Source organism: Equus caballus, chromosome 25 (genome assembly GCF_041296265.1).
Source record: "Equus caballus isolate H_3958 breed thoroughbred chromosome 25, TB-T2T, whole genome shotgun sequence".
NCBI lineage: Eukaryota > Metazoa > Chordata > Mammalia > Perissodactyla > Equidae > Equus > Equus caballus.
In genome coordinates, this window is record NC_091708.1 from 15,765,333 (window position 1) to 15,781,692 (window position 16,360).

The 16,360-nt window shown below is 38.4% G+C and overlaps 1 protein-coding gene and 1 long non-coding RNA gene across 6 annotated transcripts in view; one reads left to right on the forward strand and one right to left on the reverse strand.

The window, feature by feature from the left end:
* PLPPR1 (phospholipid phosphatase related 1) overlaps positions 1-16,360 on the forward strand; it is a 263,835-nt gene that overhangs the window by 160,575 nt on the left and 86,900 nt on the right. The gene's annotated exons all lie outside the window — the stretch shown is intronic.
* LOC138920713 (uncharacterized) overlaps positions 10,771-16,360 on the reverse strand; it is a 37,742-nt gene continuing 32,152 nt past the window's right edge. The window contains exon 5 of the long non-coding RNA XR_011432405.1: positions 10,771-11,322. This is a non-coding gene — a long non-coding RNA (uncharacterized lncRNA). The remainder of the gene's footprint in view (positions 11,323-16,360) is intronic.

The following is a 16,360-nucleotide window of genomic DNA, read 5'->3' on the forward strand; positions in this document are numbered from 1 at the left end:
AACTACTGACTTACAGTGATTACCTGGAGGCCTTTTTAACTTAGGACTTGTCCGTATAACAAAAGATGCTCTGTGAATGTCTGAATCCATGCCCTGGGAAGGAAGATAGCAGATCAGACTTGGCCACACACACAACAAACACATGTGATATCAAGGCCCACACACTTAGCCTTCTGATTAACTTTCTGGAAGTTCACTTTGAGTACAGTCCTTCCAAGGAGGTGTATCTGAGGATGTTTAGTAAGACACCTGCTGCTTTGACACATTAGCCTGTGACTCCATTTACTCCATTCTACAGGCTAAGCTTTGTCCTCTAGTCTGCACTCTCAGCTCTCTGCTCAGGTACCGTTTTTGTTCCATACTTTTGCGTTGCAAGCAGATTGTCCAAGGTTCTCTTGCTTACAGCAAAGAGGTGGAAGTGGGGATGGAGAAAGGGTAGGTTTAAATTTGGATCCTTTGCCAGCATATTATCTTCTTGAAAGGAGTTGGAAATGAGCATTGATTCAGCTGCCAGCTATGACATTTAGATTTTCCTACTAAACTGTCACATGTCTAATTGTTTGTGGGCTAGTTATATTTTCCCTGCAACTACCACCAATGCCTGTAATTGATCTCTCCTTCAAGAGCTCAGAGCTGCTGTAGGAGCCCACCAGGCAGAAGAGGGTCCTGGCATCACTAGGTGGACAGAACCTTGGGGTTTGACATCTCCTGTAAGAGCATAAAGTGGGCCATCAGAGCAGCCCCTCTATGGCCTTCCTAGGACTTAGAGTGAACATAGCCCTTCCCCATTGGAATCCCTCCCAAAGGGGACATCACCTACCCCCTTCTATCCCAGGCCAGGAGTATGGACACACAGCAAATACATGTGTGCTAAGTTTTCCTCTGTGATTATTTGCGTTATCTTGATTATTTGCCAGATTACACTTTTTACAATCTGTAATTATCTGTTTGATTCTCTATTGTTGTCTACTCAAGACTGTATGCTCCATGTATAAAAAATGTAAGATAATAAATATTGGTTCAGTGTATGAGTAAGTAAACCATCAAGAAAAACCTGGATATACAACCCCCTTCCCTTCCTCTCACTTTTCCTCTTACAAGAAATGAAGAAGGCAGCGCTAGAGAAGGAATTAGAAGCATTAGACCATTCTGACCTGCAGAATTATTACAAGGGCTGTGCTCTATTCTGTAATTGTACCCAAATTGGGAGAATTAAGCAGAGTTGTCTTCACATCCTCTAATTCTTTGATTCAGTTTTTTTCAATGCTGTGGTTTTCTCTAGCTGTGGTTTGACAGTCTTCATACTCTGAGCAACTGGGCAGAGTGCTCTCTTTCTTGGGGCCCACGTGCATTTTCAGAATATTGTACCAGGGGCCTGAGATGGAATGGTAAGGGCTGAAGAGAAACTAAGTGTAAGCATGGGGAATGGAACCCAAGCTTCCACCTCTTAAGTTAGCTCCGGGCTATGTGACAGCAGGCCACCCCCACTCCCCACCAATGGCAAAGTCATCACTAAAGATCAGCATGTGAAGTGATCAAAGAATTCCTGATGGAACCATGATCCACCTGGCTTATCCTTCAGGAATTAGGGGAGGAAGAATTCTGAGCCTGTGATAGAGTTTGAAAACAGAAGGAGTGCTCTTCACAGGAGGAGCAGAATACAGTTCCAGAAGGAGGTGGTGCAATAACCAGGAAAACAGGACCCAAGAAGGACTTCCTGGAGTCTAAGGAGAGGTCCTAAATGAAGGCTAGTGGCCCCGTCCTACCTACAAACATGTTTTGTTTGGGTTACACACTTTTAACAGGAAACTTTACTTGCAAATCCACGTTCTGACACCCCTTGAAAGATTGGCAGATCTGATAACACTGGGATCACATTCCACAAGGCAGCAATCTCGTGAATCTGGGAAACAGCTTCCCCTTTAAACAGAGCATAGAATTCTTGGTTAACCGAGTCATGTTGCTACCTGTTACCTTAAGTTCTCCCAATTTCACTCATGTTGGTCCCTGTAGGCTGTGAGATTTCAGCTTTGGTCTGTGGAACAGATTTAGGATTTTTAAAGGGACAGTATGCACGGGATATTTCATTGGCAGGATGGAAGTGAGTGGGCAGTCACTGTTTGCCTGACTCCACTGGAGAGAACCAAGTGCTCTGAGAAGGTGTAGTTGTAGCTCATGCATCCTTAGGGAAGAGACATATGGAGAATGTCTCTGGAACCTGAGCATCTGTCAGTGGTTGAGAATTTCTCAGTGGTGGTGCTGGTGGGTTTTCCACCCCCTTGTGATAGTTTCCTTTGTCAGCATGCATTTTAGCTCTGAATTTTCATCAATTTGTGCTGCTCTCTCTGTAAACACTAGTACTTCTTTTGGACATTACAGCTCTTCTGTAATCTCTATACCTCAACTTTCATTTGTTCCAAATGGCTAAGTATCTCTCTACTGGAAAATTTGCTTAGTCTCTGTAAATGTGTGTCTGTTATTAGTTCACATTAGTTTTGCCAAATCACTGAATATAATATCCTCAGGGTAGAATAAATTAATATATTTGTAAAGGTAATTCCATTAAGTACTTGTTCCACAGCAGTCAGAGAAAAGATATAGAAAATTTCTAATGAATTCTTTGGAGCGGTTTTCTAAAAGATCCACACAAATTCTAATTCGTTGTGAACTGTCATTTGGTACCATTCACATTTCCAATGATAGACCTCTCTGTCCACCACCACTCCCTTTAGCTGTTCCCCCTTTGGCTGGGCTAAGAAGAGAAACATCCAACTCGGGCAGACCATTTAGTCTCTCTCTGCCTTAGTTTCCTTGTTCACTCACTAACAATCATTTATTGAACACAACTGTGAGAGCCTTGGGCGAGGAGAGAGGCCTGCCCTCAGAGAGCCCAGGAAATAATAAAGTAAAGAATTTCATCTGTGGTTCCCAGGGGCGGTCTCAAACCTGTGGCATCGGTATCATGTTGGAACTTGTTAGAAATGCAAATTCATAGCTCCCACTGCAGATATAATGAATCAGAAAGCCTAGGGATGAATCCCGTCCTCAGTGTTGTAACAAGCCCTCCAGGTGAGTCTGAGACACAGAAAGTTTGACAGTCCGAGTTTCTTCACAAGGCTTTCTCTGAAATGAATCAAATAAGCTAAGGTATAAGGTCCATGGTAGTCAAAGAGGCAGACTTTTTTCATCTGGGAGTTTTTCCTGTCCAGTGGAGATGTGTGCTGTGTGGGTATTTCAGCGTAGATATGTTATAGACAGGACCGACCTTTAAGGCAACTGGGGAGTGAATGAAACATCTGCTCCTTGTCGGTCTCTGTTTAGGGTCCTTTCTCAGATTTCTTGGGCACATTCAGTCCCCCAGCACATCTACAGGCCGATAATCTGTGCTTCTTCCCTTTACACAATCTCCTTTCCATTTTCTACTGATTAGGAAGATAGGATCAACCAACTCATGATGAAGGACTTATGTTTGGTGCAAACCATGAAGATGTATAGGGTAAAACTGACAACATACTGTGAGCAGTTGACAGTGTAATTTTCTTGCTAGCCAGTATTTGATTTCCACATCAAATCAATGTAAAGGAATCTGACCATTCCAGATTTGTCCATTTTTTAGCTACTGAGATAGTCTAAGAAATTTCTACAAGTGTGGATTATTGTATCAGTGAGAAGTTTTAAAAATAGCACATCAACTATCTTCTGGATCACAGCCTTGCCCATTGAATCATTTGCTCTGTCTTCAAGATTAACACTGATTCCTGCAGACAGTTTGATCGGGCAGTGATAACCCAGGTGTGAGCCCAGGAATAGTGGAGCCTTAGATGTGAAGAATGAGTGGTACTTCCTGCAAGTATATGGATTAGTTTCATAACCACTTAAGTTTCCTTCAGATGTTGAATTATTTTTGGAGTGATAAAACCAAATGTCATGTATTTTGCTGTCCTGTAATTACTTTTTGCTGTCCTGGCAATTTAAGTTGTGATCGTCAACCCCAATTTGCTAACACCACAAACAATGGTTAGTGCTGCAATCAAATAGATAGTGGCATTCTGACGTAGGCAAACGTACTGCTGACTTTAGGGTACTGAGATATGAATTGCATGCACCTCGCAGAAGTTATTGTGACCCATGCTACTTCTTTAGGGCACCGAGGGGGTCATCTGGGAGAAGATAAGGACATTGTAGATAATGACTCAGGCTGATCAGGGGCCCCTCAATCCTTAATCCAGGGGCACAGGAGATCCCTGGGCTCTGTGGGGTTTGTGTGGGAAGTAGCTACTGGTTAGGAGCAGACAGGAAAGACTAGTCTCTGCAGCCCATTCCCACCCTACTCTCTGGGGCCCTCTGCAGGGTCTGCTTGACTCTTACTCTTTCTTCCTCTCGTTCTTTATAATGGATTTGATTATAAGAGAATTCATAGTCTCCCATGAGTTTTTTCCCAAATTTGACCTTGTGTCGTATGAATATAATGAAATTTACACATTTCTGTTGATCAGTTTTGTTTGGTCATCTCGTTGATCATTTTTAATCTTAATTAAATTTAATTTTATATTCATGCTATAATTTTAATTGTGGTTTTATGAGCCCCTGGTTCATTTCAGAATTCGGATGTTGCTGCTGAAAGTAATAATTGAAAAGATAGGACTTGAGATTTCACAAGGGGTCACCCACCCAGTCAGAAATGAACTTCGCTAAGATGGTGAGAAAGAGAAAAGAAGCCCTGGTTCCCAGGAGCTGGCCTAGTGCTGTCAGCTGAGGTGTTCTCCTGTTGAACATAGGCAATCTCACAGGACATCAGCATCAGACAAGGCCATTCTCTGACTGTGATGGATCAAGACAAAAACAAGACCACTCTGAATTCACATCTGAACACAGACAAAACATGAGGATCGTCCAAGCCACAAAATACCAAACAGCCCCCTCTCTCAGCTAATAGGAGTGACTGCTATTTCTTTACCAATTATAGCTTCAGTCTCACTAGTCTGCCTGCCCTTAGATGAGATTTATTGAGAAAATCATAAAATTCTCCCTGCTTTCTGAAAGTACCCAATCTAGAGAGAAGCCTGCTTCCTTGGACCCTGCTCAAATCACTCAGTCAAAGCCCCCCTCCCGTAAGTTCCTGCTAACCCTGTCTTCCTGAGACACCTGGCGGTTACCCACGGTGTGTTTTCTCGCTCGCTGCAACGGGTGACAAATCCAACTTGTTCACCTACAGATGTGTTCTGTGGTCTTTGGCTAGAGATTATTCTATAAGTGGGTTGATTATTTGGTTATGTCCATTCTGAACAACAAGTCTGAACTGTACTAGTTATGTCCACCTCCTTAACTCTGGGCGTGGCTTGCTGATGCAGCGGCTCTGTGCCTCTCGGACTTCAATTCTTCTGGGAGATTTGTTCTTAATGGGTTCATATGCTGAAAAGATTTTAGTCCTTTGGACAGAGAGGATCGCCTTAGAATCCAAACTGAAAATGTGTATTAGTCAGGTTTTCTAGAGAAACAGAACCAAGAGGGTGAGTCGATGGAGGATGGATGGACGATGGACAGACAGACAGACGGATGAAGTAGGTGTTATTATAGTAAATATCTAATATTTACTGCATGTCAGGAACTGTGCTAAGTGCTTTTCCTAAATTAGCTTGTTTTAATCCTTGCAACAAGCCAGTGAGGTAGGTATTATTACCCCCATTTTACACATGAAGAAATGGAAACACAGGGAGGTAAATTAACTGGCCAAGATTACACAGGTAGGGTTCTAATTCAAGTTGTCAAACTCCACATCCTTTGCTCTTACCTTTTACTTTCTACGGCCTTTGAGATACCTCTTCTGTTCCCTAGAATCTAAATGGTAGTAATTCAGAATGCCAACTTTACCCAAAGCAACATGTGCAATTCTAGGAGAACATAATAATAGTTATTAAAGTGTTGGTGTATTTTATTTTAGGATAAACGTAATTACCAACTTCATTCTTCTCAGTTACAATAGTTTATGAGTCCAATGGTCAAACTTTTGGAGAGCCATATACTATTATCACTATATAACTACAGATTTCAGAAGGTGTAAGCAAATCTTGTCAAAAATATATTCCTCTGAGTATCAAGGATCACTGTAAAGTATAAATATATAGGAAAGTGTTCTTTGAATATGATAGACATACCTGTAGCAGAAGGACGGAGAGAGATGTGTAACATGAGGACAGACTACAAGTGTAATATGATGTTGTCAGTTGTAACACGTTTCCTGGGTAATTCCCTCCTCAATGATAATGGCTTGTTGGCTATTTATACCTGGAGGGAGCTATTCGATTTGTCCTAGGGTGTTTTACTCTTCTTTTATCCAGTCATTATTCTCAATCTTCTGAGTTCTCTGTCCGTTTTAGCCACAGTGGGTTTTATTACTCATAGTCTACTTGATCACTCCTTTAACATCAACGTGCCATTTCTTTTACAGTTTGTCAGAATTTTTTAATGGTTTAGCCATTTTTACACCTCTTCAAACCTTTAAGCCTCTTATTAATGGTAATAAATCAAGAGCTTCTTTGAATGCCCAAAAATACATAAAATGTTTAAAGTAAGCACTCAGAAAAAGATACGATCCATACAAATACTTTTTTTTTTTTGCGAGGAAGGTTGGCCCTGAGCTGACATCTGTTGCCAGTCTTCCTCTATTTTGTATATGAGATGCCCCCACAGCATGACCTGATGAGCTGTGTGTAGTCTGCGCCCAAGATCCAAACCTGTGAACCCTGGGCTGCCGAAGCAGAACACACAAACTTAACCACTATGCTACTGGGCAACCTGCCATACAGATACTTTTAATAAGCACGATGTTAAATTCAAATAAGACTTGTTTAACATTATATATACACTGTAGAAATTTTAAGGTTAATATTAAAATAGTAAGTGTACAGAAACATAAAATTTATAAACAGATATTACCTTCCTGTCGCTTATCAATGTCAACTTTACAAATTAAAAGTCATGGTTGATATGTGATTATGGTATGCTTTCCTGTCTATTATGTGAAGCAATCAAGGGGAAACCTATGACCTCCTGAACCTTGGGGAAATATTTCTTAGAATTTTGTATATAGAATATTCTTTATCAATTTCTACCTTGTATCATTTGGGTTGCAATTCATTTTCACAATCCTTCCATCGCTCCTTATTGCCAATCAGATTCTAAGTCTAATACTTTGTACCTAAGAAGGGAAACACACTGAAAAAGTTTGATCATAAGCACCTCAAATGCAGATGTACCATTGTTTTAATAGTATTCACAGAAGGCTAAATGCAGACCAAAAAAAGTGTGTGATCATTTGATTAAATAATTTATTTTGTCAGTATTGTATCTCTTACTCCAAACTTCTATGACTCCATATATTTATAGAGAGAGCCAGAAATGTGAGTCCGTTTGGAGAGAAGTGTTTGTGTACAGTTTTGATCTGTGAAGAGAATGTGCAGCTCAGTCACTCTTGACTGCCCTGTGAAGCCTCCAGGAAAATCTGTAAAGAGGTGGATGAGGTGACAAAACAGATCTTGGTAAAGAGGGGTTTAGGGATTGCTATCACTGAAGGACTAAAGATTAGGTCAGAAGTATTTTTGTTCAAGTCCATTCAAGAATCAGTCATGTTATTCTGCAGGGATGCCAGGGGAAATTACAATTTGACCTGCTACAGAGATACCTTTTACCCTTGATGGCTCCTGAATAACTCCTTGTACTTCAAGGAGCTTAAGCACATCATTGCATTGCCAACATATCCTAACCTAGCTAGCACATCCGGCTCTTTGCCATGACACATTAATTTTTTACAGGTCTATTATATGTATATGTGCATATGTGTGTGTGATATATACGTACACATACACACATGTACTTACTGTGTGATAATATCAAAAGACCGGTAGTAACTACTTTAAAACAAAGATCTGTAGCTTACATTTTTCACACAAAGGGTTATTTCAAGTTGTTTGTTATTTTTAACTTAAAAGGATAAATGATCAATATTAAAAGTCAAGAAGATTTCACTTAATTGAGAAATATTTTACATTTTTAAATCTATCAATATTATTTATTAAAATTAGCTTGGAAGTCCAAGCTTATGCTGTAAGAACTCAACGAAAATAAGATAAACATTGGAAAGAATCTACAAACTGTGTTACTTTATGACTTGAAAAGAGAAAGACACCAGCCAAACTTTACTCAAATTATGAGTTTTAGTAATGTTGTTTGACATAAAAAGTGGTATCCAGAAATAGCCATTTAATGATAAAGAGATCCCATTTTAGAGCAAGAAACTTGTAAAATATTTAGGAATAAACATAGCAGATGTTTATGACAAAGTAAGAAAACTAGAAAATTTGACTGGAAATTTTCCTTGGTTAAAGACTTGCTACTTACAAACTAGAGCTATAATAGAAGGTTGACTGGGAATATAAGTTAATTTGTAACACCAATTCAATTCTAGTCAAAATCTGAAAAGAATTTTCTTTTTTCTTGACAGAGGCTATTCTAAAATTCATTTGCAAACATAAACATTCAGGGAGACCAATTGATATTTTGTTGTTTTTTTTAAAATTGAGATTCATAATAGCTTCCATCATTATGAAATTTCAGTTGTACATTATTTCTTGTCTGTCACCACATAAGTGCTCCCCTTCACAACTTGTGCCCACCCTCCACCCCTCTTCCCCTGGTAACCACTGAGCTATTTTCTTTGTCCATGTGTTTGTTTATCTTCCACATAAGAGTGAAATCATCTGGTGTTTGTCTTTCTCAGTCTGGCTTATTTCACTTAGCATAATACCCTCCATGTCCATCCATGTTGTTGCAAATGGGATAATTTTGTCTTTTTTTATGGCTGAGTAGTTCCGTTGTGTATATATACCACATCTTCTTTATCTAATCATCGCTCACTGGACACTTGGATTGTTTCCATGTCTTGGCTGTTGTGAATAGTGCTGCAGTGAACATAGGGGTGCATATGTTACTTTGGATTGTTGATTTCAAGTTTTTTGGGTAGATACCCAGTAGTGGGATAGCTGGGTCATATGGTATTTCTATTCTTAGTTTTGTTTTTTTGTTTGTTTTTAAAGATTGGCACCTGAGCTAACAACTGTTGCCAATCTTTTTTTCTTTTCTGCTTTTTCTCCCCAAATCCCCCCAGTACATAGTTGTGTATTTCAGTTGTGGGTTCTTCTAGTTGTGGCATGTGGGACGCCGCCTCAGTGTGGCCTGATGAGTGATGCCATGTCCACACCCAGGATCTGAACTGGCGAGACCCTGGGCCGCCGAAGCAGAGCGTGTGAACTTAACCACTCGGCCACAGGGCCGGCCCCTATTCTTAGTGATTTTGAGGAATCTTCATACTGTTTTCCATAGCGGCTGCACCAGTTTGCATTCCCACTAGCAGTGTGTGAGTGTTCCCTTTTCTCCACATCCTTTCCAACAGTTGTTGTTTTTGGTCCTGGTAATCACAGCCATTCTGACTGGTGTAAGGTGGTATCTCATTGTAAGTTTTGATTTGCATTTCCCTAATGATTAGTGATGTTGAGCATCTTTTCATGGGCCTGTTGGCTATCTGTATGTCTTCCTTTGAAAAATGTCTGTTCATATACCCTGCCCACTTTTTGATGGAGTTTTTTTTTTAATTGTTGTTGAGTTGTGTGAGTTCTTTGTATACTTTGGATATCAACCCCTTGTCTGATAAATGATTTGCAAATATTTTCTCCCAGTTGGTGGGTTGTCTTTACATTTTGTTGATAGTCTCCTTTGCTTTGTAGAAGCTTTTTAGTCTGCTGTAGTCCCATTTGTTAACTTTTTCTTTTTTTTTAAAGATTTTATTTTTCCTTTTTCTCTCCAAAGCCCCCCGGTACACAGTTGCACACTCCTTGTTGTGGGTCCCTCCAGTTGTGGCATGTGGGACACCACCCCAGCGTGGTTCGATGAGCAGTGCCATGTCCACACCCAGGACTCGAACCAATGAAACACTGGGCCACCCACAGCAGTGCGTGTGAACCCAACCACTCGGCCACGGGGCCAGCCCCTGTTAACTTTTTCCTTTGTTTCCCTTACCCAAGTAGACATGGTATTCGAAAAGATATGGCTAAGACCAATGTCAAAGAGTGTGCCTATATTTTCTTCTAGGATTTTTATGGTTTCAGTTTTTACATTCAAATCTTTAATCCATTTGGAGTTAATTTTTGCGTATGGTGAAAGATAATGGTCTACGTTCATTCTTTTGCATGTGGCTGTCCAGTTTTCCCAACACCATTTATTGAAAAGACGTTCCTTTCTCCATTGTACATTCTTGGCTCCTTTGACAAAGATTAGCTGTCCGTAGATGTGTGGTTTTATTTCTGGGCGTTCAATTCTGATCCACTGTCCTCTCTGTCTGTTTTTGTGCCAGTACCATGCTGTTTTGATTACTATAGCTTTGTAATATGTTTTGAAGTCAGGAATTGTGATGCCTCCAGCTTTGTTCTTTTTTCTCAGGATTTCTTTGGCTATTCGGGGTCTTTTGTTGTTCTATATAAATTTTTGGATTCTTTGTTCTATTTCTGTGAAGAATGTCATTGGGATTCTGATTGGGATGGCACTGAATCTGTAGACTGCTTTAGATAGTATGGACATTTTGACTATGATGATTATTCTGAGCCATAAACATGAAATATCTTTCCATTTCTTTGTCTCTTCTTCAATTTCTTTAAATAGTGACTTATAGTTTTCAGTGCACAGGTCTTTCACCTCTTTCATTAAGTTTATTCCTAGGTATTTTATTCTTTTTGTTGCAATTTTAAATGAGAGTGTATTCTTGATTTCTTTTTCTGCTAGTTCATTGTTAGTGTATAGGAATGCAACTGTTTTTTTTTTAATTGATTTTGTACCCTGCAACTTTGCTGTAGTTGTTGATTATTTCTAGTAGTTTTCTGTGGGTTCTTTAGGGTTTTCTATATATAAAATCATATCAACTGCAAATAGGGAAAGTTTCACTTGACCAATTGGTATTTTGAAAAGAAGGAGAAATGGGGGAGGTAGCTGGTCTTAAATTACATTTAATGCACTTAGACAGATTATAAAACATCAGTAAAGAAAATACAGAGCTAAAGTAGGGTTCCTCAACCCCAGTAATATTGACATTTTGATCCGGGTAATTCTTTGTTGTGGGGCTCTCCTGTGATTGTAAGATGGTTAGCACATCCCTGGCCTCTACCCACCAGATGCCAGTAGCACCTTCTCCTCCAGTTGTGATAGCCAGAAATATCTGTAGACACTGGCTCATGTCCCCTGAGGGGCAAAATCACCCCTGGTTGAGAGCCACTTGAGCTAAAAGACAAAAAATAGAATCAGAAATTAATGAAACATGTTGAAAAAGCTCAAAAATTGCCCAATTATATATACGAAGCTCATTTATGATAAAGTAGGCATCATGAGGAAATGAATAAGGAAAATGTTTATAATTGGATTGGTGACTCAATTTTTAAATAGATTAGCTATAACCAGATTTCATTCTACTCATTAAAATTAATGTTATGATTTATCAATAACTACTTTAAATGTCAATGGACTAAATGCTCCAATCAAATGCCATACAGTGGCCAACTGGATAAAAAAACAAACCCATATATATGCTGCATATAAGAGACACACTTCAGAGCTAAAGACACTCACAAACTGAAAGTGAAAGGATGGAAAAATATATTCCCTGCAAATGGAAAAGAAAAGAAAGTGGAGGTATTAATACTTATATTAGACAAAATAGACTTTAAAACAAAAACTGTAACAAGAGAGAAAGGTGGGCACTACGTAATGATAAAGAGAACAATCCAACAAGAAAATATAACACTTGTAAATATCTATGCACCCAACATAGGAGCACCTAAATATATAAAGCAACTATTAACAGACATAAAAGGAGAAATAGACAGTAACACAATAATAGTAGGGGACTTTAACACTCCACTTACATCAATGAATAGATCATCCAAACAGAAGATCAATAAGGAAACACTGGCCTTAAAGGACACATTAGATCAGATGGACTTAGTAGGTAAAGATAGAACATTCCATCCAAAAACCACAGAATACACATTCTTTTCAAATGCACGTGGAACATTCTCCAGGATTGATCACATATTAGGCCACAAAACAAGTCTCAGTAAATTTAAGAAGATCCAAATAATACCATGCATCTTTTCTGACCACAAAGGTGTGAATCTAGAAATCAACTACAGGAAGAAAACCAGAAAAGCCACAGAAATGTGGAGATTAAACAAAATGCTACTGAACAGCGACTGGGTCAATGAAGAAATCAAAGGAGAAATCAAAGAATTCCTGCAGACAAACAAAAATGAAAATACGACATGCCAAAATCTGAGAGATATGGCAAAAGAGGTTCTAAGAGGGAAGTTTATAGCAATTCAGGCCTACCTCAACAAAGAAGAAAAATCCCGAATACACAGTCTAAAGAGTGCATATAAAGGTACTGGAAAACAAAGAACAAGCAAAGCCGCAAATCAGCAGAAGGAAGGAAATAATAAAAATCAGAGCAGAAATAAACGAAATAGAGACTAAAAAAACAATAGAGAAAATCAATGATACCAAGAGCTGGTTCTTTGAAAAGATAAACAAAATCGACAAACCCTTTGCTAGACTCACCATGAAAAAAAGAGAGAAGGCTCAAATAAATAAAATCAGAAATGAAAGAGGAGAGATTACAATGGACACCTCAGAAATACAAAAGATAATAAGAGAATACTATGAAAAGCTGTATGCCAACAAATTGGATAATCTAGAAGAAATGGATAAATTCTTAGAAACATACGACCTTCCAAAAATGGACCAAGAAGAAGTAGAGAATTTGAATAGACCAATCACCAGTAAGGAGATTGAAACAGCAATCAAAAACCTCCCAAAAATAAAAGTCCAGGACAGGATGGCTTCCCTGGTGAATTCTACCAAACATTCAAAGACTTAATACCTGTCTTTCTCAAACTCTTCCAAAACATTGAAGAGGAGGGGAGGCTTCCTAACTCATTCTACGAAGCCAACATTATCCTAATATCAAAACCAGACAAGGACAACACAAAAAAAGAAAATTACAGGCCAATATCACTGATGAACATCAATGCAAAAATCCTCAACAAAATTCTAGAAAATTGAATACAACAATGCATTAAAAAGATCATACATCATGATCAAGTGGGTTTCAATCCGGGGATGAAGGGATGGTTCAAGCTCCACAAATCTATCAACATGATACACCACATTAACAAAATGAAGAATAAAAACCACATGATCATCTCAATAGGTGCAGAGGAAGCATTTGACAAGACACAGCATCCATTTATGATAAAAAAAAAAACTCTCAATAAAATGGGTATAGAAGGAAAATACCTCAACATAATAAAGGCCATATATGACACACCCACAGCAAATATCATTCTCAATGGAGAAAAACTGAAAGCTATACCTCTAAGAACAGGAACCAGACAAGGATGTCCACTGTCACCACTCTTATTTAAAATAGTATTGGAAGTCCTAGCCAGAGCAATCAGGCAAGAAGAAGAAATAAAAGGGATCCATATTGGGAAAGAAAAAGTGAAACTGTCACTCTTTGCAGATGACATGATTTTATATCTAGAAAACCCTAAAGAATCCACTAAAAAACTTTTAGAAACAATAAAGGAATACAGTCAAGTTGTGGGGATACAAAATCAACATACAAAAATTGGTTGTGTTTCTATACACTAACAACGAAGTAGCAGAAAGAGAAATTAACAATACAATCCCATTTACAATTGCAACAAAAAGAATAAAATACCTAGGAATAAACTTAACCAAAGAAGTGAAGGATCTGTACACTGAAAACTATAAAACATTGTTGAAAGAAATCGAAGAAGACACAAAGAAATGGAAAGATATTCCGTGCTCTTGGATTGGAAGAATTAACATCGTTTAAAATGTCCATACTTCCTAAAGCAATCTATAGATTCAACACAATCCCTCTCAAAGTTCCAATAACATTTTTCACAGAAATAGAACAAAGAATCCTAAAATTTATGTGGAACAACAAAAGACCCCGAATAGCCAAAGGATTCCTGAGAAAGAAGAACAAAGGTGGAGGTATCACACTCCCTAACTTCAAAATATACTACAAAGCCATAGTAACCAAAACAGCATGGTACTGGCACAAAAACAGACACACAGACCAATGGAAGAGAATCAAGAGCCCAGAAATAAACCTACACATTTATGGACAGCTAATATTCGACAAGGGAGCCAAGAGCATACGATGGAGAAAGGAGAGTCTCTTCAATAAATGGTGTTGCAAAAACTGGACAGCCACATGCAAAAGAATGAAAGTGGACCATTCCCTTACACCATGCACAAAAATCAACTCAAAATGGATTAAAGACTTGAATGTAAGACCGGAAACCATGAAACTTCCAGAAGAAAATAGGCAGTACACTCTTTGACATTGGTCTTAGCAGCATATTTTCAAGTCCCATGTCTGACCCGGCAAGGGAAACAAAAGAAAAAAATGAACAAATGGGACTACAGCAAATTAAAAATCTTCTGCACAGCAAAGGAAACCATCAACAAAACGAAAATACAACCTAACAACTGGGAGAAGATGTTTGCAAACCATATATCACATAAGGGTTAAATCCAAAATATACAAAGAACTCATACAGCTCAACAACAAAAAAACCAACAACCCAATTAAAAAATGGGCAAAAGATCTGAACAGAGGTTTCTCCAAAGAAGATATATGGATGGCCAACAGGCATATGAAAAGATGCTCAACATCATTAGCTATCAGGGAAATGCAAATCAAAACTACAATGAGATATCGCCTCACTCTGGTCAGAATGGCTATAATTAACAAGACAGGAAACAACAAGTGTTGGAGAGGATGTGGCGAGAAGGGAACCCTTGTACACTGCTGGTGGGAGTATAAACTGGTGCAGCCACTATGGAAAGGAGTATGGAGTATCCTCTGAAAATTAGGAATAGATCTACCATATGATTCAGCCATCCCACGACTGGGTATTTATCCAAAGAACTTGAAAATGCAAAGGCATAAAGATACATGCACCGCTATGTTCATTGCAGCATTATACACAATAGCCAAGACTTGGAAGCAACCTAGGTGCCCATCAAGGGATGAATGGATAAAGAAGATGTATTTATACACAACGGAATACTACTCAGCCGTAAGAAGTTATGAAATCTGGCCATTTGTGACAACATGGATGGTCCTTGAGGGTATTATGCTGAGTGAAATTAGTCAGAGGGAGAAAGTCAAATACCAAATACCGTATGATCTCACTCATAAGTAGAACATAAAAACAATGACAAACAGGCACATAGCAATGGAGATTGGATTGGTGATTACCATAGGGGAAGGGAGGAGGGCAAAAGGGGTGATTAGGCTCACATGTGAAGCGATGGACTATAATTAGTTTTTGGGTGGTGAACATGATGTAATCTACACAGAATTCGAAATATTTTACGATGTACATCTGAAAGCTATATAATGTTATAATCCAATGTTACTGCAATTAAAAAAATTTTTTTAAAAATTAATGTTATGAATAGAATTAAATATAAGAAATCATAGCATTAAAAGAAACTTGTAGAAATTAGATTTAACCATCTGATCTTTAGGGCAGTGATTGTTGAAGGAAAGTATCTAAAGATTCTGTTGCATATAAAGACAAACCTCAATGTTTTGACATAAATGACATAATTTTTTTTAAAAAATGAAAATTACAGACAAGGAAAAGTATTTGAACCTGTTATAGCATTTAGGCAAGGGTCAGCAAACTTTTTCAGTAAAGGGCTAGATAATGTTTTAGGCTTTGTGGGCAGTGTCAGCTATGGGCATGTGACCTTCACTTGCTTTAATGCTCTGTTGTTGCCATTTTGAAATTCTTGATCTTTTGACAAAGAACTCCACATTTTCATTTTTTTACTGAACCCTGCAAATTATGTAGCTGGTTCTATTTGCGGGCTTCAGGGTCTCTGTTGAAACTACTCAACTCTGCAGTTGTAGCATGAAAGCAGCCATAGACAATACATAAATGAATGACTGTGGCTGTGTTCCAATAAAACTTTATTTATAAGAACAGGCAGTAGGCCAGATTTGGCCCATGAGCCATAGTTTGCCCTTGTCTGTACTATACAGAAAGCTTATAGAAATTGGTAAAAAAGAACCATATATAAATCAATGTCCTACCTCAATAATTTAATAAAAAATGCCTATTAACAGAAGACAGCTGTCGAATTAATGCAAACTTAAAATAATGATGAATTTCTATACTGATAATATCATGATAAACTGAGAGGCCTCAAGAAA